This window comes from Xenopus tropicalis, chromosome 8 (genome assembly GCF_000004195.4).
Source record: "Xenopus tropicalis strain Nigerian chromosome 8, UCB_Xtro_10.0, whole genome shotgun sequence".
In the NCBI taxonomy this organism is placed as follows: Eukaryota; Metazoa; Chordata; class Amphibia; order Anura; family Pipidae; genus Xenopus; species Xenopus tropicalis.
Genome location: NC_030684.2, coordinates 50303633 through 50330814, shown reverse-complemented (window position 1 = coordinate 50330814; position 27182 = coordinate 50303633).

The following is a 27182-nucleotide window of genomic DNA, read 5'->3' as shown; positions in this document are numbered from 1 at the left end:
TCGTGCCCAAGAAAAACCCTGTTTATTATTATGCGACTTGGGTCAGATTGACAGTACAGCAAGTAGGAGAAACAATAGCTTATCGGAAAGCAGCTCTGTTGCTGACTCCTGAATCACAAGGAACTGAAATGGCTGCATACACACCAATTTTATAGCTTAAGATAATACATGTTGGTTTAAGAATAAACATTTATATGGTAGAATAAATTATTTATAATGTAAATGAAAAAAAAAGTACAAATCATGACAAAATCCGCTTAAAAATTACATTTTTGGTCTACTAATGTTTTTAAGTATTTTCATTATAATTTTACCTGTGCTATTTGAAATGCCCTTGCATTTAGAAGTTCCTAGGGGGTCATTTAGGACTACTAAGGGATGTGCTCTTGCAGAAAGCACTTGTGACTGGGGTCTTGCTGTGTATGGGGATAATCCAGCATGAGTTGCCAAGCACAGTGCTAGTGGGCACAGGCCAGCCCAGTTCCTTAGCAAGTAGACAACTAATGGTAGACATGAGAATAGCACCCAAGAAGAAGTAACCTTGTTTGCTCTTATATGTTGGGTCATATTGACAGTATAGTGAGTAGGAGAAACAGTTGATAATCTGAAAGCAGTTCTAATGTGTAGCACTGGCTCCTTCTGAAAGCTCAGACTCAGGCACAATGCACTGAGATGGCACCTACACACCAATATTACAACTAAAAAAAATACTTTTGTTGGTTCAAGAATAAAATTTTAAATGGTAGAGAGAATTATTTGCTATGTAAACAGTGTAATTTGGAAATAAAAAGTACAGGATAAACATCATGACAGAATCCCATTAATCATCATTTGTTATCTCATTAGGCCTTACCATATACTTAAAGTGCAAATCAAATATACTGTAAGAACAATATTGCATACATAATTCCATGTATTACTCAGAAGGTGCCATCCCAGGTAATGTATTTAGCCATCTACAGCTGTTGTCCTACATATTTCCTAATGCAACAACTTTATTATGGTGTAGTACTACAGAGTTCCCCCTCACTATATAGTGGTCTGTGCTGTTTTGTAGGTTAGGAATAATAGGTGCAATAGAAGAAATGTGACTAGGTACTATCTATTTCTGAGCATCTGCATATATAACATAATAGCAGATACCAGGAAGATATAACATTTTTCTTTGGTAAAAGTATGCAGGATGAATAAAAATAGGTTAGTCATAGCTGGGAAGCCAATTAACATTGCACCATTATTACAATCCCCATTTGTAGTTTCCTTTTAAGGCTTTTGTGGATAAAATTGAATCAAAAAGATAAGGAGAACAGACACTTTGATCACAAATTTTAAGCTGGAATTGGAATTAGATTTAAAAAATGTCTGTAGTCGAATCTACTGGGATAATGCGTTTAAACTGTTCCTTTTGTTTAAGCATACACAGGGCTGTAACTAGGACTGGGAGCTTACGCTCGTTACTTAGGGAAAAACCACACACAAATGCACAAGACCTCATTCAAGGCTTCCACTGAGTCGAAAATCAATTACAGCAGACAATGAGGGTAATATAGCCAGGGATTAAGTGAATGTGTTTGCTTTATACTGTTTTCAAATCCATTTTTATGCATGAGGGATTTATACTATCTAAATATTATTTGTACATAGAGAGTAAGTGAATGTTACTATCAAGTCTTACCGGCTCTTCATTTTGGTAGGTTCAGTTGTGCCAGTGCTAATACAAGTCAGTTGATTCACATCAAATTAAATATGAAACCCAAACCCTTTTTTTTTTATTAAAACATCCGTACCTGTTAGAAACTCTATTAAAAAATCTATATCGCCTTCCCTGCCCCTATGTTTCAGGCATAGAGGCGGAGCAGTTAATTACTTTCACTTTCCATTCAGCACTTTGTAAATGTCATTGCATTCCTCACATCCCCCATCCTCCTCATTGTCTGTATATGTGTAGCCTGTGCATGAGCATCAGGTCCTCCATTTTGGCATATACACAAAATTAAGAGGTGATGCAAAAGTTGCCTTAATACCAGTGTCCACAAAATGGTGCCTGCCTGCTTGCTGTAATTTTAAATTCCAAGATTAAAGGAAACAAAATGTTAATAATTTATATATATATATATATATATATATATATATATATATATATATATGGTGTAAGTAATGTTTATTTTGCTTTACATGATAGAAAATAGTTTGAAATTATTTCTTAAGGTGACAGATCCCCATTTAAATACTCTACAGGCTTGCTATAGTATATCCCAATTAGAGATGCATGAAATCTAAGTTTTGTCTAAATCCCAGCACTTTTTTGGCATTCCGCAAAACTCATTTACTAGTGCTGGGTCAAGTAAAAAAAAAAAAAAAGGAATGGAGTGCCATCTTTTCTGCACTTTTTGACACAGGTTGGTCTTTGCACAGCAGAAAAGAGTTCAAATACTTCTGCCTTTCCTGTAAAGGCAGCACTGCCTATGTTTATCAGAACTGTATTTAGGAGGGGGGCTGGGTATGGCATCCCCAATGACACCCCCTAGCTTGTGTGTCCTTTGAAAATGCAAACTGGGGAGTGCCATGGTGCAAGGGAGCCCTGTATTTTTAGTGCAAGGTTCCCTTGTGCCTGTGCACTCTGCACCTTGTGCTGGATATTTGACATGTATGTTTGATATGGGTGGCATTTAGTGGTATTAGCGTTTTGATGGCTACTTTTCTGTTATGACTATTTATAATGAGGTGCCTACGCTGCCTGCTAGCATTTCCACAAGATCCAAATCCAACATGTAAAATCAGACATGGCTTGCAAGATGGACCACAGTATGGAACCACAGCACCTAGATCAGTGTAAAGAACAACAAGGGCATTTAATTAAATTTTGCACTAAGGTTCATAGACTTTTGTCTATTTATAGAGAGCTATGTTGCAAATTTTGTTCCCGGGACGCCTATTGCAACCCCAGTTTCTAGATCCAGCACCCCTGTACATCTATATGCCCCATTTCCTACAGTTTCTTTTTTCTTCTTCTCTAGCAAAAGGCCATGTAACCTCTATTTCAGCTCAATAGCTGCCTTCCCAGACTAGTACCAGTAGAACATGGGTTACACTGTACTCTCTTACCCAGAATGGGCCTTTGCTAAGTGGAAGAGGAAGGTGAGGGTGTTGTTCAACTACACCTCTCTTGCTGCTATGCAGAACAAATAAAACAGAGAGCGCCAGAGGTTCTTGCAAACAACCAAATAAGTGTTTATTTGACATCAACAGGGTTACTCACAATACAGCTTTAGAGGCCAGTGGTACAGGCAACACCACATACAGAGTGTAATACAGACTGACACTCCCCTGCGGGCAGACTTGGCAGGAATCTCACTTAACCCTTGCCATCCCTGCAGTGGATCACCTCGGGGAATTCTCTATCCTGATTCCCTATTCACTTGGATCCCTACACTACAGGCAATGTGGCCTGGGAGAGATACCTCCAAAACTGCCAGTCCTAAGTGGGAGCTCAGAACTGCTCTTTCTAGCTCTAGCCCTAACTGCCTTACACCCCTAGAGTGGTACTATAAAGGGAGCTACACCTGCCACTATTTAATGCCTCATTCACGGGGCCCTGTTCCCCGACTTCAACTGGGCCAGTGCCCTGGGCTCACAGCAACATCCACCCTGTTCCTCAGGTGGAAGCAAACAGGAAGGTGCCACTCCTTTCCCAGCACTATACCAAAGTGAGGCAGGAAGTGGTCACCATACCTGCTAACCAATAACACACATATATAAATGAATAAATGAACCAATAACACACATATATAAATGATACATTCCCTTATGCCCAGCAACTAAGGGAACTGAACCTTTAGGGATTTAAAGCCATAGGGGCCATTTAACCCTATGGGTCCCTACAGTCATATTATGGGAGTCCCTGGGCACAGATGTAGTTTTAACCCCTGCAAACCTTATAGCTACATAAAATGGCAATTGTTAGTAAATACACCCACTGCAAATGAAAAGCTAAGAATAAGACAAACATTTTGCAATGCTCTGTTATTATATGGTGAGACAGTGCTACATTTAATAACCCCCTGAAAGCATGCATCAAATGTTCTTCTTGTAGACAATAGAACACTGTTTATTAGGCACTGTGTAAGGCAGGCGGGATCTTGTCATGACATTTATTTATATTGTGTGATGTTTCAAGCTGAAAGGTATTTATGTTTTAGGAAGATAATCCCATGGGAAACATGTGGATTTGCATTTTGAAACAACTTCTCATCTTAATTTTTGGCAGCATGTCAAAAAGAAATTTGTCATAATTTATACTGCTTGTTAACGAACACCATCAAAAATTAATGCTCATTAGAGCACTCATTAATATGCATGCCAGTTTCAGTTTTGACTTAATTAAATGAAGCACCACTTCACAATGGTATTGTGCCGCGGCCGTAAATAGGCTGCTCAGAAAACATGCGGCAATGAGGAGTTTGAATGCTTCTCCCCTAGGAAAATATTAACCCATATTTCATTGTAGGCACCTGCTGTTTCACTCTTCACTCTCTCATGGCAGCTACTGGGATAACGAACTTGTGGCTCAGAGAAGAACAACTTCGCTGCCAACTTCTCAAACCATCTTTTTATTTACATATAATATAAGAAGTCACATTTTAAAAGTAATGTGTAAATAATTCTAGTAGCATCCATCAGGCTCAGTGGTACCTAGCCACTGTCTCATACCCTTTAGAGCAGGGGTGGGTAAAGTTTTTGGCGCGGGGGCCACATTTACTCACAGGCGGGCCAGGCCGGGCCAACGTCCTCCCACCAGCATCCTCCATCTCTCCGACCTGCAGCTCCCTCCATCGTTCCGCTGCGTCTGTTCCCCGGCTCCCCGCTGCATCCTTTTTTATGGTTGCGCCCCCTGCGTTTTGACATCACGAGCACGCACGAAGCGCAAACAATCAGGGCCCAGAAATTATTTAAAGGCCCGGAGTCGGCGGGCCGGATTAAAAAGGCCAACGGGCCGGATGTGGCCCGCGGGCCGTAGTTTGCCCACCCCTGCTTTAGAGCCTCTATAAATTAGTCTGCTTCACCTAATAGAAACACCAACCAAAACATCCTTGGTAGCCCTTTTTTTAGGTTCTTTGGTGCCATTAGCAAAGATTGGCAAACAAACTGCTACTAGACAAGGGAAAGATCCCTGTTCATTGTATCTAGGCAAACACGATCATAATATAGAACACCATTAATGACCAATTTATTAGCACTTAAAGGGACAGATCTAGTTTCATGAGAAAAAACTTATGGCATATCAAAAAACGTAAAAGAAGTTTATAGTGGAGTATGGAATTGAATTATGAGATGAGTTTTTCTTATTGAATTGAATCAGATTACATAAAAATTATGATGTTGCATAATGAAGTCTACGGAGCCCTAGAACATAAAAATCATTTGAAAGGCCACATCTGGCCCCCAGGCTTCCATTGGACAGCCCTGGTTTGGACATGCCAGTAGCTGCAGTCCAGCAAAATCAGGATTGTATAGGATAACTAAACTTCCCCCACTGGCAAAAGCCCCCATAGACTGCAGTCCATGGGCCCCACTTCCTGATCCCTCCACGTAGTGTCTCTTAGATAGAAAAGAGTCCCTGTTTGGAAAGCTCACCTATAAATGCAGAGTATTGCAGAGAATTTGTATCCTTTTCTTTCACTTTACCAAGGGACAGAGCTTTGTCTGGAGAAAGGGAGCAAGGGGTGGCAATGGAGGGCAGTCGATGTGGGCTTTTGCCTGTGCAGGATTAAGTTTTCTTTTAAAACAATATTGCACAATAAAACTATAAAACTTTTCCTCAGCTCTCCAAAACAAAAAGGAATGGATATTGGGCTAGATTCAAATCAATGAAAAAACATTACTGTATTGTTTATCACATGAAAGGTGAGATTTAAGTTGAGGAGGAAAAAATATTTCTCCTAATTTAGTTTCAGTTTTTCCCATAGACTTGTGTCATGTGATAACAAGTGAGATCAATTTTTCTCATTAAATTGCATCTGGCTCTATGGGACAATATCGAATTGAATTAGGAAATAAGCTTTTCTCATGAAATTGAATCTGGTGTATAGTTTGCAAATAATTAGAAATGGTGTATATCAACTTTGCAAGGCACCAGGGGTCTGCTTCCTCTACAGTAATAGAAATCCCCCCTCACCAGCTTGCCCTCTTACCTGACAGCAGCCAGGGATAGGGAGATGCAAGCAGCAGCAGGTGAGTGGGGTGTGGGGCCAGGAAGGGGCAGACTGCGCTCCGGACCCTCCAAGGATTTTTCTGCAGAGGGGCCCGTTGCCATGTAGATGAGCTCCTGAGTAAAGTTTTCAATAAATTATTCCCCACCATCACTTGTGTTGGTTAACTCAACAGCTTCTGTTCACTGGTTCTCTCTGTTAGTGCCCCATGTATGCTTTACCTGGTTTATACATATTATTTTTCTTTTGCTGCCCAGGGGATACACACAAAGTACCAAAAGCACACCCTTAGTGCTCATTCATGCTTTGCTTGTGGCAGGGTCAGTGTTACAGTCTAAATCACGTGGCTTTCCTTACTGTTATGTTTGCATTTATGGCACTACACAATTCTTTTTTTCTACCCGTGAGTCACCTTATATATCTAATGAGGTTTATATGACAAATCCAACCCCCCCCCCCCATAGTTGGCTGGTTGTGCTCTGTCTGCCTCTACATTATAACCTGTTTTCAGATTTGCTGAATGAACCATGCTCCATGGTCTAATAAACGCCCATTTGATTTCATCTGTTATTTCTCTTGGGTATAATTTAATATCTAGGTCCTTTCTGCAATTCTCTAGAAGTCTCAAACTGTGTGTAAGAGAGACAGGGAGAGAGAGAGGCTTTATGAAGGCTTGAGGCTTGTCATCTGTCTTTTTTCTTGTTCTGCTACCACAGGAGACTGCAATGTTTATTTCATAAGCTAAAGCACAAATTAGTCATGCTGAAGTATAACTTATAAGTCTTATTTTCAGACTCCTGTGGTGATCCGACTACACCTCTAATGGCACAACATTCCTATATCAATGCAACTTGTTTAACACTTTTTCAAAGCCCTTTATCATTCTGTCACAAATTAACAAGCAAAAAAAACTAAAAATCCTATGTGCTGTTAAACCTGTCATATTAGCTGTTAGACAGTAACTAATTCAAGGGGGATCTAAACTCTATGTAAGGGTGAAGACACATGGGGCGATTAGCCGCCACAACTTTTAATTAACTCAGTCGCGGAGACTTACCGCCCAATTGTGATGCTGCAACAAGAGACTTACCGCCCAACTGCGATGCTGCAACAAATGGCACAAGCAATTTTGTCCTGCGGCGACTTCTCGCCCTGTGTGTCTTTGACCTAAAGCTGGCCCACCATGCCCCAGCACCTCTGAAATAGCTAGCCTAAAATACATTACAGATGCAAGAATATTCACCAGTGAGAAATGTGATACCCAGTGTTTTGTCATTCTTATCTAACATACTGTACAAGAGCCATATTTCGTATATTAATGTATAATCAGACATGAGAAGGGAGGATATAGAGCTGATTAGTTTCCAGAAAAAAACCCCAGAAAAACTGGTTTTAATGCCTTTAGCTCCAGTTGAAGTAAATAAGAGCATGGAGCCAGATTTACATAGGCAAAATTGTTACTGAAGTTTTCTCTGGCATTAATTGCAACCATAAAATTGTCTTATTTTAAATAATCCTAGGTGCCCATTAAAGAAAATTAAACTTTAAAAAAACATTAAAAAAAATATATCAAACCATTGTCTTTGCATGTTATTTATAATTTTGCCATAAAAGTATTTCCTGATGCTTTTACATTACTTATCTTCTATGAGGGGGCTGCCATATTTGTGCAGCAGTAGTCCATCAGTAGTCCATTAGTAGTCCGCTCCCAACCCTAGAACACATCTACATCTCACGTTGTCAGAAAAAAGCTATGGGCATTGTACACGATCCGACTCACCCTGGACACTGTCTCTTCCAGGTCTTGCCATCGGGGAAGAGATATAGAGCAATGAAAGCCAGAACTAATCGTTCGAGAGACAGTTTTTATCCAAGAGCAATTATGGCTTTAAATATGAAACAGTAGTAGAAATGATATTTTCTATTATTATGTCACTGCTTTGAGATGTTGCTTGCTTCTTTTACAAAAAATCTCGTTGTTTACTGTGTAACAATGACAATAAAGATATATTCTATTCTATTCTATTGTAGAAGCTATTACTGAGAGGGGGCAGTCAGGTTGGAAAAACAGTCAGGTTTGGGAACTTTAATTACTTGCAAAAGAAAACCTTTAGAGTCATATTTTGAAAAGCAGTATTTTTGTTTCAGTATCACTTTAATAAAGCTGGCAAAATGACTTTCATGAACCATACAAAATGGGGTATTGAGCGATATAAAAAATGTAACTGTGAATCATTTTAATTCAGACTAATAAACTAGAAAAGTGTGTCCATGTTTTAATCCGATCAGTATTGTCCAAATGAGCTAATCAATCCCTAAAGGCTTGGACAAAATATTAATTTTGAATCAGTTGGTCTAAAATTCCTAGACAGATAATTTTTTATAGGATTATGATTTTAACTATTAGGGTACAAGAGAAAAAAACAAACATAACTTAATGCACACACAAGTACAAGTACAGGCATAGGGATCTATGAAATGGAAATCTTTGGATTTGCAGGTTTAATGGGTTCTAACTTGTAATAAAGAATAAAAGAGTTTGAGGGAGGAGAGGAGGAATTAAAGTTTTGAGAGTGGACCCATGGTCCAGGGTTTTTTTGGTGGGCCCTGCCATCTCAGTCCGACACTGCATTGAGGAAGTTCTGAATGGAAAGAGGCATAGAGGTGAGGCAGCCATTTAATGATTCACTGGTGGGATTCCTAAAAGCCTTTATAATGGTTATTAATGTGTTAATAAATAGGAACTTGGGTTTCATGATTAATTTGAAAAGGAATTTTATTATACAGCTTTTTATGTCTGGGTGACAAGTCCCATTTAAAGTAAATAATAAACCTTGCTTATATACAAGATATTTGTTTTGGGGGCCTAGAAAACAAAAGGTGTTCAATGATTCATTGCGTGATACTTTGCCTTAACAGTTCCTTTATATTACTAGCAAGCCTTGTCTTAATTACCCTTTGTCATGACACTTGTAGAGGATGCTTTATACAAAAGCCATACAAATCTGCATGACAGTGACCTTCATTTTATAAGGTGAATTTCCACAGAGAGCTCAGAGCCTGCTGGAGTGGATTTTTGAAAGCCTAAGCTAAACACCAAGGTAAAAGTGCCAATTTTCATGTTTACATCAACACAACTGCCAATTATTGCTCTATTTTAGATGGCCACCTGCAGCTAACAAGTAGAATATAATGGTGTCTGCCCTTCTGACAGAAGCAAATGATGTTGTATCCACTTTAAAGAAAGAGAAGTGCACCAATTACACAAACAAAAACCTCAGGACCTCAAGTGTTTGGCCCTAGTTAGTTGTATGCTTGGCTCCTGGTAATATGGTCATCAGCAAATGAAAAACACTCAGAAGGGATATGATAGTAAGCAATCTTCTCTACAGTAAAAAAAAAAGCTAGATTTCCCTGGGCGAGAGAGGGAAGGGACCTCAGTAGTACATGGTCTCAGTTAATTTCCCAATGGAAATCTGTTTTTTTGCAAGTACATATTTGTAAAGCCAAAACAGATTTTTACAGAAAATAAAACCTATTCAGCTCGTATAGACTGTCTATATTAGGCTGCAATTTAGGAATCATAGTAAAACAGAATTATCTACATGATATTTTATGCTTACACTATAGTAACTAATCAAGAAATATTAGCTTGCTATCACATCATGGCACCTCAGGGTCATGATTCTGTTGTAGCAGATCATGGGCCTGTTGTCTTTGATACCTTAGAGCAGTGGTTTCAGGCTTCTTTGGCCATTGGCCAGGGACCTATTTATTTAAGGAAAAGTTAGAACAGCAGTGTTTACCCTAACTGGCCTTCAGGATAAGTTTCAAGACAAACATGTAACAACTTGCCCCCTTCTTAATCTGCTGCCAAGGGGATCCTGCCAGACAGTGGGAGCTATGTATCTCAGTGTTATCGATTGACTCCTGGTTTCATCATTTCTCCAAGCCATAAACCTTAAAGTGCCTTTGGTATGGTAATTTAAGAGCTAATTCCTGGCAAGTAACTCTTATTAATGTCAGATGTATGCACCTGCTTTTATACAGTTGGTGGGGACATATAGGGGCAGATATGAGTTCGAATCCTGAAATGGTAAAAATTCGGATTGGATACGATAATTTCTGATGATCGCAAATATCACGAAAATGCTTATGAAAAAAACGCATTAGTCACGCTAATAACGTATTGGCGATCTGAAAGTCACGAAATGTTTGTATCCGAAAGATTGTAAACGGCGGGAAAACCTTTCTGACATTGATGCTTCTGTGTATGATTTTGGAAGCTTCCCATGGGAAAGGAAAAGGAAAAGTCACGATACCGAAGCTTGAATGTATCTACTGTACTCGGCGCGACAATACAATTTTGCCGTACACATTTTGTTGTAAAGTACGAAAAAGTCACGCAAAATACAAAAAAGTCGTTCAACCATACGAAAAAGTCGCCGAAAATACGCACAGAAAATACGTACCAGTGAGAGAGCATAGAGATATCGCTCCACAGCACAGAAAAGCAAAGAACTGCTCTTACAGCCAAAGAGGTGGCTCTGCTCCAAGGTACCCGTATCTTAATGGACTAATAAAGATGAAGTTTTATCCTTTTTAATCTTGCGTGCTTGGAGCTTCTTTCGTTAGAATATTGGAATCACTACCTTGGCTACAGGTTCGGGGCACTGAGCACCCGGACCACTTTGGGACTTGGGTGAGTGGAATTGATTATCATTGGACTTCACGAGCCTTAGCTCCAAATATTTGTGCTAGGTTCGGGGTGTTCACACCCGGACCTCATTGTCTAATTTGGTACGAATTTTATCGTTCATAGTAATTTTCTTTATATAATTTAGTTTTCATTAGATAGATTTTGAGTTAGATTTTGATTTATTATTTCATTTATTGTTTACTTTCAGTGTTTGAGGCTCTGCTCCAAGGCCAGGGTAGTAGTGACCAAGGCTAGCTTGAGAGCAGAATCCATCCAAGTCAGGGGGGCTGTACATAGGAATCTGCATACACAGGAGTGTGTTCTATCTCAGTACCATGAGCAATTAGGTATAGTACTAAATGTGCACATAGGAACTTTCTTGGAACACCGTCACTGGCACCCTATTCAATAATGCTAAATGTGTGAATAATAAAGAGACTCACAAAAAGCTTTAAGCACACTAGGTATGGCAAGTGAGAATGCTCAGCATCATGGGAAAAACATAGTGGTGTAGTGCTGACAAGTAAAATTAGTGCCACTACTTCATAAAGTACTATGATTTGTTTGGTTGCTAAAAAGCCAAGGATGAAATACTGATAAATTCTTACCGATGATTGAACACCAATTAATAATTAACAATGTAATGGGTATATATTTAGGGGCACAAACACACGTTATATGCTACCATATGAACCACATCCCTATCTATACCCCCCCCATCAATTGAGGTGACCATAGGTCCACTCAGAGGAACACTTAGTGATTAATTATACAAATGTATGTGTTGCCATGTAATAACTGCACTTATACATCACAAACCTTAAGCTAAGATTATAATGACTTCCACAGAGAAACTGATAGGGCTCTAAACCCCCTATGCATTATTTCACTGAAATGTCCACAGATACCAACTTTCAAAAGTATAAGTAATGCACACAGATAAAATTGTCATTGCTCTGCACTGAAAATAACCACCATCTCACGATACACTGTTAAGCAAACATCTCAAAGTGAACCTTTAAGTAACAGTTTTTAGTAATTTCATAGTCTTCAGCTCTTTAAATGCAGAATTTGATTATTGCTGTATAACCTAAATGGTTTCATTTATCCCCAATAAAATACAAATCTTAATCACACAAAATTCATCAGCAGTTTAGAATTTGGCATTTTAGTTACATCCTCCACCTTGGCATTCTCGCTTATCAATGCAGAAGCATGTCCTTTTGATGGAAGGCTTTCATACACCAGGCATCTATTAGTCAGAATCATTTCTATAGAAATCACTGGAAATGAACCAGTAATGTTCGTTGATGGCAGGAAGCCAATGATATTGGAATGATTATAAAGAAGTGTTAACAAAAAACAGCTTTCACCCCTCGGTCCCCAATGCAGTCATATTGTTACTCATTCAATAGGACAGTAGCTTCTGACAAAGTAAGATACATTTATTATCCACTCCATGAATGATAGGACTGATTATCTCCAGTCTCTTATTGATATATAAAGGAACAAGTTCACTTTTAAACAAAAGTCTTTTTTTATTAGCTAGTCTTCCATAAATTTGCTAATCATTTGGCAGAGACTCTATAGCCCCCTAGCAACTGAAAATGAATATGATTATTTAGTCCAAAGTCTATTTTGTTATCAGAAAATATGTTCTAGTCGCACAGATGGAGTAAACATTAGCTAAACACAATTCCACAATGCTATTTTGTTTAAATAGGTTGCTATTGTCAGTTAAAAAAGGTATATTAAAAGGAGATGATGAAAAAACCTGTGCCTTTTACTTACAGGGATCCATCACAGTTCTTAGCCCAATGGCAACTGAAAGGCTTTTACTAATTACAGCTACAGGGCAAAGTAATGGCATCAACTTCTGTAACTGCAATGTATAGACCCTTCTCTTTCATGGGAGTAGAATACTCCAAATGGAAATAGAATAGTTCAGGAGAGGAACTTGAGGTGTAGATCACTTAGAAGTTCACTTATCATTCCGAGGAATAGTGGTAGGTGAAAACTGGAAGGGTCTGACTGGGTTGACAGGGCACTTAAGGGCCGCTGACCCAGGACTACTGTCTGGTCGGGATCTGCAGTAGAACCATGTCGCGGTCCCTTCAGATCACAGTGATGCTGATGTTGCTTTAAGAGAAAAGTTTATTGATAATGCGTAGGTGGAAAAGAATACATGAACAGTTGCTTCTAACTTGACCCTAGGAGAGTGGAATTTAATACCTTTTTACTGGTGTCACATTGAGAAATGGGGCACCTACCCTGAGCCTCAGAGTCTGTGAAACCTTGAACATAGATTTTGTTATTGCTTGGGCAGGATTTACGGCTCCCTTTTGTAATAACACAGATACTCCCTATCACTTACAAGATCAGTTTCAGATCTTATGACAAAAGTGTTGTTTTTCGTTACAAAAGGCAAAATTAACGCTGTACATCAAACAGACTATATAAGCAATATGTTTACACAAACAAGATGATTATGGAAAATCTTTAACAACCTATAGGTTTAATGCCCACAGAACACTTGGCAGATTACAGGTTATGGTGTCTTCTTGAATAGTTTTCACAAAAAATATGGCAGATTAAAGAAGGAAAATATGTAGCATTTTTTATAAGGACAAATTCCCATTCCTTGGTAACAGCACCAGCTAGGACACTGTCAGCTCAGCTGTGGTGCAAAGAGTGTGGTTGAAAAGGAGATGGGGCACCTTGTAAGGGAAGGGGGGTACAGAGAGCATAAATCAACAAAAAATCAGTTTTATGTCCCCTAAACAAGAGATAGCCACTGCCCAAAACAAAGCAAAACTGCCTGGGAGTAGTGATACGTGGGGTCTTTTAAAAACACATCTCCTTATAATTAGTAAGCTATACAGAGCAGTGTCCTCTCCTATTACTTTTTTCACTTTGTTGTTATATGCCAGGCCTAATTCCCTGATTTAACAGCACTGTAGAACACACTGGCAGTTAACAATAAAGGATACAAATACAGAAAAACATAGAAGGTAATAATAGGTTCTTTTCTCCTTCATAAAATGTACTGGGCATGCTGAAGCAGCACTACCAGGATTTGAATTTAACCTGCTCTGAGGCACTTTCATTTCAGCCAGCGTTTCTCAGGATGCCAACAGCAAACACTGGAAATTTTCTCTAGTGTTAAAATGTGGTACAGTTGTTCACTCCATGTGATATTCATCTCATTGTGATGTTTATGAACTTACTTTATTTAATCATCAGTCGCTTAAAACATGATGTCTGAAATCCAATTCTACATACCTTTTCCATAAAGGGGTAGAGATAATATAGCAATGAATATAAAAATGTGCGCAGCAGCACAGACAGCAGAGGGTGCCAGAACCCTGTCTGTTCATATACTAAAATACCACAAAGCTCTGATATTCTAACTGCCCAATTAGTTACTGCCCTCTGGTCATAGGCTCCTTTCCTTTACTAAGAATTATGAAGTAATTGTAGAGTGAAATGATGCGATTCAGACCCAGAACTATGCATTTTCTGGAAGGATGCTAGTGATGAAAGCTAGTACAAAAGCAGAGAAGAGCAATGCATTCTATTTTAAAGTTATTTCAGGTAGGGGGGTTGTGTGTTGCCTTTTCTTAAATGGTTATATGTTTACAGGTACATGCTGATTGAGAAACTAAGTGTAGCTAGATGAGAAGGAATTCAGGACAATGAGTGAAAATAGGGGTTCCCAGGTAAGACAGGGTCAGACTTGGGCGGCATGGCACTGGGAAAAAAAACAAACCCAGATCCAATCCCACCAGCGCTTCTCTCTCCCTCCAACATGCTGAAAGTAATCATTATGTATGCGCATTTGTAGGAGGGGGTCAGGCAGGCATCTGGACCTCTGGGAGGGGTGTGGGGGCCACAGCAGGGGCCCCTTGGGGGGCGTGGGGGCCACAGCAGGGGCCCCTTGGAGCAGCAGCCCCTGTGAGCCCCGCACCCCCCAATCCAATCCTGGATAGACCACTATTAAAATATGAATGTTTATTTTGTCATTTATTTTCTATTGAAGGAGACCTTCCTAAGGTTGGGAACTATTTTGTTAAACATACCATTTGCTGTAGAATGTGCAGGTGAGATAAGGTAAAAAAATTAACAAAACAAGAGAGTGAACACACAAATGTGATGAGATTAGAGATTAAGGGGTGCAATTATTAACACTGGAGACAAACATCACCGGTGCCCATAGTTGCCCATAGTAACCAACCAGCAATTTGATTTGAAGGGTCACCTACAAGTTAGAAAACAAAAGCAAAGATATTATTGGTTGCTATGGGCAACATTTTCTCTCATTCTGCAAAAAGACGCTTTGGGTGGACATCCCCTTTTAAAGCTGTGTTTGTTTCTTGAACACATGGGTTGAGGCAAATCTTAGATCTTGATTACCCAAGAAAAAAAAAAGCTTTGGGTGGACATCCCCTTTTAAAGCTGTGTTTGTTTCTTGAACACATGGGTTGAGGCAAATCTTAGATCTTGATTACCCAAGAAAAAAAAAAGCTTTGGGTGGACATCCCCTTTTAAAGCTGTGTTTGTTTCTTGAACACATGGGTTGAGGCAAAGCTTAGATCTTGATTACCCAAGAAAAAAAAAAGCTTTGGGTGGACATCCCCTTTAAAAGCTGTGTTTGGTTCTTGAATACCATGGGATGAGGCACAGCCTAGTCCTTCCTGCCTGTCCTTCCTGTGTACCCGATGGTGCTCCTCTCTCCAATGACGCCAGTGACATCAAAAGTGAAAATCTAAATAAATCGATGATTAAGACCCAGAATTATTACTGAATATAGGTCTTTCTTTGTGAAGTTCCTGGGTGCATCTGAATTGCTGTTCTGACTTCTTGCTTTGATTCTGACTACGATTGATTGCTATTTTGAGCTTTCCTAACCTCTCTGGATACCATGCATAGGACTCTTAAAGTCAAAAAATGTTTTGAAATTGCACTTTGAACTTGTGGATGTAAATGGAATATTTCAAGACTTAAGACATACATTAAACTTTTACTGATGACTTCTTACACACAAAGTGACATGTATAATTTATATGACATTACAAAGTTTACAATTTAAAATTAGCCCTTATGGCAGTATAACCCCCTACAGTACCCCTTGTTACTTGCCCCCACAGGAAGTAGTATCCTTCTCTATATGTTTACAGGGTAACCCTTTTGAAAGAAAAAATAACAAAAGTGGTATTTTTTATTTCAAAGGGGTTACCCTGTAAACAGTTTGACTGGCTAGCACGGTACATCACCTTTTCCTTCTCCATATGAGAATGGAGTGTTTTTTACAGCAATATATTTTACTACCTTGGTGGATTTACTTAGTGATTTTGTTATTACAAATTATTATTACTCTCAAAGAAAAGATCTAGAAACAAACCTAAAGGTGTTACTATCACTTTAAGGCATTTTGTCGCCTGTGTAGTGCCAGCATGTGCCATTGCCCTTACTGCCTATGCATCTATCTTTGCATTCCGTTAGATTCTTTGAGCTGTATTATTTTGCTGTAAATTCCTGCATTATCTTGGCATACACACTTTTATAAAAAAGCACACCCAGAACCTTTACAGTTTGAATAATATGTAAAGGGAAAGCTTGATGTTAGGTTAAATTTCATATCGTTATACATAGGTATTTCATTTTATACTAAGTGTTACAGTGATTTATAAATGTGCCGCTAAGTGCCTCAAGTCAAAACTACTACTGCCAGCATGCTACTGGGGTCACTATATGCCTCAAGAAAATTCAGGATGCTTCCTGTTCTTGTAACTGTATATATGGTTTAGATTTGAAATGATCACCTTTATCAAGGTGACACTGACACATCACAGAAATACTGACGAAGCAAAGATATATTGCTGTAACAGTTGTTAAAGCCCTGAATACCTTGCTCTTCAGAGAGAATTCATTGGTATTTCTAGAAAACAATTGGATTCTTTTTGGCCATCATGCAGTATCACAGTGCAATAAACTATTGTGACAAGACACTGTGCCATATCTATCTCCATAACCCAACCCTAAATATTTAAGCGTTTACAAGGGAATTAGAATTTGGAGAATTGTTCCCCTTTCCCTCTGTTATTGTGACGTCATTCATTTTGTTTATTATGTATTTACCGTGCATTTACTATTTGGCTAATACCATACTTCCATTTGCAAATATGTCATCTAGCCTGTTTATGTATTTATTTTTTTTGCATAGGTGAAAAAGGACAAATGAAAAACAAGATTTCTAGTAATATAGGCAGTGTTTCACTTATTTTAAAGGTGGTACATCCCTTTCCTAAATGTAATACTTTTGTCAACTTTAAGAATAATAATAAATAATATATATAATAAGTATAATATAAATATTTTTTGTTATTTCTTGCACTAAACAGGGTAGAATTTTAAACTAACAGTAAAGTCACTTTGTACTTCCTGATCCCAGTGTTACCCTGGTGAAAATATATATTCACAGTAGTGTGGGAGATAGCACCCCTGGTTGGTAACAGCAGACCTGAGCCTCTGCTTATTACTGGTGTCTCCACTCAGCATGGGATTGTGCATCTCAGTTATACTTATTGAGATATAAGACAGGTATGGGATCCATTAACCAAAAAACAGCTATCGGACAGCTCCAAATTAAAGAAGGCCGTCACCCACAGGAGATGGGACTTAAAGTTTGGAGATCCAAATTACAGAAAGACCCTTTATCCAGAAAACTCCAGGTCTCAAGAATTCTGGATAACAGGTCCAATACCTGCAGTATGCAAATGAATCCATAGAGATGCAAATTATCAGTGTGTGTATTGACACATATTAGGCAGTAACATAATAACATAGTAAGTTAGGTTGAAAAAAGACATACGTCCATCTCGTTCAACCATAATGCCTATATATAACCTGCCTAACTGCTAGTTGATCCAGAGGAAGGCAAAAAACCCCATCTGAAGTCTCTCTAATTTGCCGCAGAGGGGAAAAAATTCCTTCCTGACTCCAAGATGGCAATCGGACCAGTTCCTGTGGAACAGCTAGGATTAATACAACCTGCAATTTGCTTCATTTTCACTCCACAGCTCTCACTCCAGAGAACACATTTCATCCAGAATTTCTTCCTACTTCCCTGTCTCCTGGGGGAAGTTCTTTATTCACAGCCCTGAACAGGGTCGGACTGGGGGATTAAGGGCCCACCCGGTGGCCCAGTCCAACCCTGGCCCTGAATGGGAGCAGCACACTTATGAGCTCACTGCCAGCCAGTATACTTTTGTACATCAAGAGTAGGGTTGACACCTGGCCGGTATTTTATTGGCTTGGCCAGTAAAAATGATGCCAATGTTATAAAAAGTAAAGAAAGCTAAAAGTATATAGGGCATATTGGAACCCTCTTGCATATAGTAACATACTGTACATGTAAACCCTCTCTCCACGCCGGCTCCAAGGTAGGAGAGGGGATGTATAGAGTAGTGTGCAGGGGCGAATGCATCAGGGCGGGGTGCTGGGTGAGTTTGCTGCTCTGCACCGGGAACCTCTTAAGATGTTTTTGCATGGGGGCCCTGCGCAGAGTAGTTAAGCCACTGGGCATAGATTTGGGGGATTTGTATAAAATACACGTATGCTATGCACGTATTAAAAAATTGCTCAGCACTGAATACACATACAACAGAGTACTAATAAAATACACGTTTATACAGAAACACCATAGGATCACAAGAACGCTACTAGAAATTACTCTGGCTTTAATTGCTCTCGTTCAAAGCCGAAGGCAATGCAACTGCTCGCTGTCACTCTCTTTGAGACACAACAGATGAATATGAACCACCTTTCCCTGCAAAACAATTTAGAGGGAAGAACTCCCAGCTTGAAGCCTTCTCACTTCTAAAAGCGCCACTAACAATATCCAGAGCCGAGATGGGAAAAAAAAAATCACTGCTGAGCTCTTCCATTATTGTTTATGACTGCCATTTTTTTTTACTGGTTTGGGCACTTTAGTGGGTGTATTTTGCAAAGAGTCAAATCTAGTTCATCCTATTTTAAATTGCCAGTATGTTTACTCTTCTCCTTTGGCTTTCAATGTGTCACTTTGGTTGTATATATCTGATTATTTCCTAGTCCTCTATTTCTAGGCCATAAAGCTCAAACCATGAATGGAACATAAAGGGGCCCCAGACTGGCACTGAAGGGCACATTTATTACGGCTCATCATTACAGTCTCCTGCAGTAGATCACGGTGTCGCCGAATGGGATAATAAAGCCATGTTCTCTCTTTATGTTCATTTGCTGCATATCTTTTTATGAAATATTTGTCTACTTTATGATTGTACACAATTTTATTATTAAAGCAAAAATAGCACTTTATTTTCAGAGTAAGCATTGCTTACTGCCAATTTGCTCCCTGTACATGGTGCAAATTCTCAGCCATTCCGATGTGAATCCAATTCTGAAGCTGATACTCAGCTCTTTTTTCAGCAGCTGCTTCTTCCCAATCCCTCATTAGATATTGATTCATTAGGTTATGCATATTGAATGGAGTTTATAATTAACTCAGTGGTCCCTGCAATAAAGACAGTTGTGCCCGAGGGATGATGCTGAGGTGAGGCTAAAGACATGCATGGCTGGATGTATTATATGAAATAAAACCATGACAGCTTATTAACTTCTTATTAATGACATGCATTATCCTTGCCTCATATTTTCTCACAGGAAAAAAAAACAAACAACAGTTAAAAAGGGGACAAAATGTGCAATGTATTATCATCATTTTAACAACTGCAGTGTACTGGCAAGTGCTCCTTGCACTTTCTCATAGTTACACTTGGTGCCACTACTTCCGTCCCACCTCCTCTGGGTGTAGGGTTCCTATCAAACCAGGGAAACCCTGGAGCTTCGATCACTCTTGAAGATGGCAGTACCTCTAGGGTTCCCAGAGAAGCCTGCATCATTGGTAAACTTGTGCCTAAAGAATTGGGAGCAGATGTAATTTTGATGCTGAGGACTGGACATCCAGTACAACAAAGATTTTAGCACATGAGTAAATGCACAAGTTTTAGTGCTATTAATAAATGGAGGGTAAAAAACATGTTCTCTAAATTGCACTTAATTTTCCTTATATATATGAGCCCTGTTGTTTTAAAAGAGAAAGCATCAAACACTGCTGTATACTGCAATATAATCACCTTGTTATGGGTTTGAGGAACAAGATGCCTTGCACCCACCAGCACATGGGCATCTGGGACATACAATAAGTAAATAACCCATAATGTGTTACAAATACCCCACCTTGCCAAACACCCACACTAATTTATACATATATACAGCCTGATCTTGCAGCTTGTATCGTAGCAATCACCTGATGCAAGCACTCACAAATACCAAATGTTCTTCTCTCTTCTTTGGGGGCTTCACAAATAAATACCTAGTATACTCATACACGTTTAAACATGATTCAACCCAATATTTACAAGAATGTTTTAAAACTTGTTTTTTCCCCAAGTTAAGGATATCTTTATATTTTGCCTGAATATCTTCCACGTATTCATTCGCACTTCTTTTAAAGCCAAGCCCATTTTCGTTATAAATGGTCCTATTTTTTACACTGTAATCCAAAATGTCTGCAAACACTTGCCATTGCTCCTGCCGTGGTCCCAGCGCGCCGCAGCATGCATTTTGTTTGCTTGAAAGTGACCATGAATGCTAAGAGCTACATTGCGCGTAGCACGGGGAAATGAAATACATAACTAAAAATACCCCTGTGATGTATACTTGTAGCCAGGGTGTCTGACAAATTCAATTAAACGTGTCATACATCATTCCCCACAGTGTTATTGACAGAGATGTAGCAGCATTGAATTTTAATTATTCAGCTTCTATCGATCCCTCAATATTCTAGTGAGAAACATTTTCAAACCTCTGAGCCCTGCAGGATTTTCGAGTTGTTGTCTAATTATCCCAGAGCTGCAGCTTGTGGATCCGACTTGGATTTCCCTGTACAACTTTAGAAGGTAAATGAACCAGACTGACTTTACTTTGCTCTTTTTCATTAGACTTCCTCTGCTTTTTTTTTGGTGGGCAGAGAATCATTTCCTTCCATCACAAGGTCATAACGTGCAAGTACTTGTTGAATATAAATTCTGTCGCGATGACCTTTCTCTCCTTATGCTTTGGATGATATCATTTACTGCATTGCTCGGCAGCAGCCTACATTTCAACTTTTGCTAGAAGTGATTTAAAGGTGACTGTATAGATTTAGGATATAGCTAATGCCATGAACAGAATGATAACATTTAATGCAGTTGCACAGAGGCCATCGCCATTATTCCCCCATTTTTAGGTGGATACAATCCATCAATTACTCCAAAAAATGTTGTTGAGCTACAGATTCCAGAATTTTCCAGCATATTTGTAAGGGTTAATGCATGATGGGAGCCAGTGTCAGTAGGGAAGATATACATCTCTTTTAAGATATCTCACACGCATAGAGAAAGGAAAGCCCTGGAGCTATAAGTGCAGGGGCTGCATGACAAGGGATCCAAATTACCAGCAGCCAGATTACACTGGTTTATGTTTAGAGATTGGCAGAACCAGGTGCAACTGTGATTAGGTGAGAAGGAAACAGTTAAGGCAGGAGAAGCTGGGCTGGGGGTGGAGAAAGAGAGGGATGTGATGTCAGGAAAAGGAGCACTCACTTCCTTATCTTCTGAGCAGGTAGAAACATCCCACCCTCCCTCCCCTTTTTGCATATTTTGTTTCTCTTCTTTTTGTTCTCATATTATCTATTAATAACTTAATGTGATTGTTTTTTTAATGCACTGTTATATTGTGCTTTCTGTATCTTTATACGGTATAAACTTGAGAGTCAGCATTGTATTTAATTCATGTTAATGTTTTCGATTGCCAAGGGGGTCAGGAAGGATTTTTTTCCCTTTTGAGGCATAATTGGCACTAGCTTCAGGTTGGGTTTTTTGCCTTTGTCTGGATCAAAACAGTGGATATATGATAATGTATTTTGTATGGTAGGACCGTGCCAGAATACTGCACAGGTAGTTTTAGCAGAGGGAGAAAGGAGGTTCTCTATTGTGACTGCACGATGAATTGATAGATACAGACGCTACTACTGCTTGTGCTAGGTGACAGCCTGCTTGGATTTCCTATCATAGAGACACTGCAGATCCAGGACCGACAGCAGGGCTGCTGAAGTTCTCTCATGGTTGGTAATGCAGCTCCTGCTGGTAGCAGAGTTTGGGGCCATCCTTTCGGTAGGTAGAGGCAGTCTAATACTCATTCAAGTCTTCAACAAGGAACGGCAGAACATAGTAGCAACCTCTTATGGAATTATAGCTTTAGAATATTACCTTGGGTTAGGCTGGCAAGGTCCTATTTATTTGATAAAATGTGAATAAATGCTGTGGCCATTTTCTCCACCTCTGTTTCCTGGTGTTTCATTAAGGTATGTAACAAGGGATTTCAGTGGGGTGCCTCAAGGCGAAGGGTTAATTGAGGAGTCCCCTGGTCAAAATTATTCAAACAAATACAAAATTACTGAAACAACTACTTGAGCCAGGGTTAATCTTGATATGCAAACTGCAGGGGATAGCAAGCCACATTGTACTTCATAGCAAAGTTCTCTGGACGGGAGGAAAAACAGTAAAATAGGCTTTATTTGTCCAGTATATTATCAGTTGGAGCATTATGGGTGCTGTATTTCTGCGGGTTAAGGGATGGATTCTTATAGCAACACTCTACAATAAAATCTTTTCTATATCATATAGTGCCAATGGCTTTAATAAGATGGAAAGAGGATCCTCCAGCGAGAATCCTGCCTGCGCTGATAACAGATGACTCTGTTCAGTTGATTAGATGTTATCACTTAAGTCATTATCTACATTTGTTTCTGAAGGTCCCTTAGACCGATTCGGCAGCTAATCGGCCTGTGTAAGACTACCGACGGGCCTGCCCGACCGATACCTGACCTGAAATCGGCCAGATCTCGATCGGGCAGGTTAGATAATCTAGTCGGATCAGGGACCGTATCGGCTCGTTGATGCGGTCCCCAAACCAACTGCCCCATTGCCGCCAATATAAAATGATCGAATTAGCCTGCATGCTCCCCGATATCGCCTACCCATAGATGGGGATATCGGGTGAAGATCCGCTCGCTTGGCAAGATCGTGTATGGGCACCTTGACTCTGAACACATACCCAGCATTATATTCCCCATCTGTTAGATTACAGGGCAATATAGGCAAGAAAGAATGGAACAGTATTCACATGATATCAGATAACAAATAGATGACTGATGTAGTGATCATTCAGGTTGGAGTGTCCTACTATGGAAAACTAGAGGACACAAAAGATACAGTATTAGGGACGGTTTACATTCTCTTTATCTATTTCAAAAAAGCTGTTACACAGAAATGGCATAATTTTGCACAAAGTCCTTAAGATGGGGACATTTTCCAAAAGCCATTATAATTTTAAGGAAGCACTAGATATGGCTTTATAGTGAAATGAGCTGAAGTAAATCAATTTCTGTGTACTTGCCAGCAAATGAAAAGAATAGCTGTTGAAATGTAAATAGATGGAGATGAAATGTGACTTCCGATGAATTTCATTTTACAACTTTTCTTTTATGGAAATATTTCAGAGACGTGCCACAGTCTGCTTGAAGAATGTGATTTACCCAAACGCCTTTATTGTTCATGGCACAAATCATGATATCAGCAGTGTAAAACTGCAACTAAGAAAAGTTAAAAAAAAAAAAAAGTGCTCAGAAGGGCACTCTGAGCAATATTAATTTTTTTAAACTTTAACAACCCTTTAGTGCTGAAAGGTTTAACCCTTAAGAATTTTAATCAGATAAAGCATTTTAGAAGAGGCAAAAAATAATTTGTTAACCAAACATGGACCCCCACACACTATAGACAGAGCCAACATGCTATGCATTTTGACAGATACATGCCTGGCACAGCCCATTTGTGTACCAGGGTGTTTTTGTTGTGTCGATCACAAATTTATTTGAATCAACCAAGTGTTGTATATTATATGGAATCCCTGGATATGTGATGTAGCTATGCATATACAGGCACTATACATATTTATACAATAATGATAACTAAGTACCAGCTGCTCCTCAGCATCATATTCGGGCCCCAACTACATTCCACTGAAGCTGACACAACACAGCACGCATTCTTATGAACGGATGTTGTCAGGAACCATTCTGACAATAGCACTTATTAATGAATTGTATTTAACATCTGGAGTAATTATAGCAATTAACATTTGTGAATGATAAATTTTCATTCAAGAGGCGTAATTAGCTCGCCCTTAAAGTGCAACTTAATTAATAGGTTCCTGTAATTTCCACATTTATTTCTTGAGAGAATTTCCACCTGTTTATTTGTATTTCTACTTAGGACAGAGACACCCACACGTAGACAAACAGACACATTTATTGCTGCTTTAAGGAATAATCTCTTTTAGAAACACATTAGGGCTCATTTAAATCTGCAGATGCAGTGTGCAACTTAGAGCACAGTTTCTATTATTACAGAATAAAGTATGCAGGGAGTTATAGACATGGACAATACTGAAAGCAATATACTGTACCTTCAGCGTGTCGGTGGAGGGAAACGGGCAGATTGGGGGAGGGCCCTGTGGGGATCGGGTCTTGGCCGCCGGGGCCCACCGGGATTTTTCCCAGTGCCCCTGCGGCCGAGTCCAACCCTGCCTATACATAAAATTTAAAGTACATACATCATAAGCAGATCAGTTTGTAAACTGGCTTATTATTTTGTGGTGCTTTTTATATGTTTCAGCAAGTTAAGTTCATAATTCATAATTTTATGAGCAATATTCTACTTTTTTCTACAGTTTTTCCAGCAATGATGAAGCTGCTTTCCACTGAAAATTATGAAGTCTCAATCCAGGCAGAGGGCAATGATTCAATATATGAGTTGCCCACTAATTTCTCTGAGGCTTATTCTTCTACTTATCAATGGCTAAAATTAATACGGGAGCTTATTTCGAAAGGAAAAATGACCAGAAATAGCTGCCCACTTGCTAGCCAAAGGGACACTAGCATTTATTCAAGTTATGAAGATGTTGGGTTTAATATAAGAAAACACATTTTTTTTTGTATTTTTATCATTGTTTTTATTGAATTTTTTAGCTAAAGAAACACACATGATTATTTCAGTCAAATTTTGACAAATAAATTATTTTCTCATGCTCAAGGAGAATTACAGTTACATAGGGTTGAAAAAAGTCCAGAAGAGTCCATCAAGTTCAACCAAGAACACAAAAACTTTTACTGACCTACCTATACACTCACATTCATAAACTATATATACCAACATCAATACTAACTGTAGATTTTGTCTGTGGCTAGGATTGCTAGTAAATCACTGGCTGTGGCTTATGTAAAACTTGTTGATAAATTAGGGCACCTCTCTTGTTACTGATGCAGGCCTACCCAGTTGCTCTCTGGTTTGCTTAGTGACCTCCCAATTCCTATCCTCTTCACAGCCAAATACCCAAATACCAGGTCTCCACCAATCTCTGATGCCTTTATTATATCACCCTATAGGGTTGATTCACTAAAGGTCGATAAGTTTTATCACACGCTTTTTTGCATTAAAATTGACATGAAAAAACGCGATTCGCTAAAATATTATCACATGCGTTAAGTCGCATATCGCGTACGTTAAATTTTGCGCTACCGCATGCGTTAACTTTAACGCATGTGTTAATTTGCGCGCCAAAATAATACTAACGTATGATTCACAAACACTTAGACGCGCTAAATATTGCATTTGTCTGTGCGAAAATTAACACCTACTTGGGGCAGGCGGTAATTACAGAAAAGTACAGTTAATGAGCTTTTGGCAACACAATATGGACTTTGCAGTGTGATTTATTCAAGTCTGTGTTGGCCCCAGAGTGATGCAGCCTCCAGTTTGCAGGGAAATGGTCATTTTCAGTACAGTAATTTTCCGCAAGTATTGGCATGTATGGCTAACATGGCGTGCATTTATTTGCACGACTATTTAAATACGGTGACTATTTATATGCTACTATTTATATGCGGCGACTATTTATACGCGGGCGTTGATTAGCACATGTACCGTCAAATACCGCACGAAAATAGTCTTCGCGACTAAAATAACGCATGCAGTATCACGTGTAAAATAACGCAAGTATGCTTTCAGTGAATCGAGTGCTGTTGCGAAAAATTTGATGCACTAAAAATTTTACCGTAGCGCACGTTTTAACGCACTTTAGTCAATTGGCCCTTATATCTCTTATCTGAAGAGCTCAGAATTAAGTAAAGTCCATTATTTTTTTTAATTTGTTTCATTTTCTCAGTAATAATAAAACAGTACATTATACTTGAATTTGAATTCATATTCTAAACCTCATTCAGAAAACCCCAGGTCCCAAACATTCTGGATATGGAATCCCATACCTATAATCATAATACTAATAAAAAACAGGTTGAACCCAATCTATGGCCAACATAGGGTAAGAATTTACAAACACAGAAAACTGCTTTCTTATAAAAGACTACAAAAGTGCTAATATCATGTAAAAGAAATATCCAACGAATAAGCTTCTTAAGCAGATGCTAGGGCAGTAACTCTACTCAGGGGTTTTGTCCTTGGGATCTATTAACAGGCTAAATTCCAAACTTTTTTAACTAGAAATGTCCCAGTTGCAGTTTATCATGTAACATTTAGGATGTAACATATTAACATGGTGTATTTGCTGAAGTGGATGTAAAGTTGGGCAGTTCCAAGACCAAAAAGCCACATTGTGCATATAGTTTCTGACTCTCCAATTATTATTGTGAACATTCTTGGAAGGTAATAGCCCTGAGTTAGGTTGGGTGTAATCCTGCCTCAACATCACATCTAAAAAGGGTTACTTTTCTTATTCTATCTAAGCTATAGGTATTTTTAGGGGTTCTCCACAATATTATATTAGTGCCCAGATAAAGTGATATGCTGAACATATGGACAGACAAAGACAGCTGAGACAAACAGGTGAACCCCATTCCCCCCCTTACTGTATACTTATTGTTTATGTTTAATTTGCATATCAGGAAAATGAACACGGTGGAACTAATGTTAACCATAGCAATTTAGCACCTGTATTTGTAAATCAGCACTGCATAAAGGGGTCACTTTTTTAAACTGAAGAACTATTTAAAAATCAGTTGTCAGAACAGCCTTTTGCTATTTGAAGCTGGTATTATTAACTTAATTTTGCTTGTG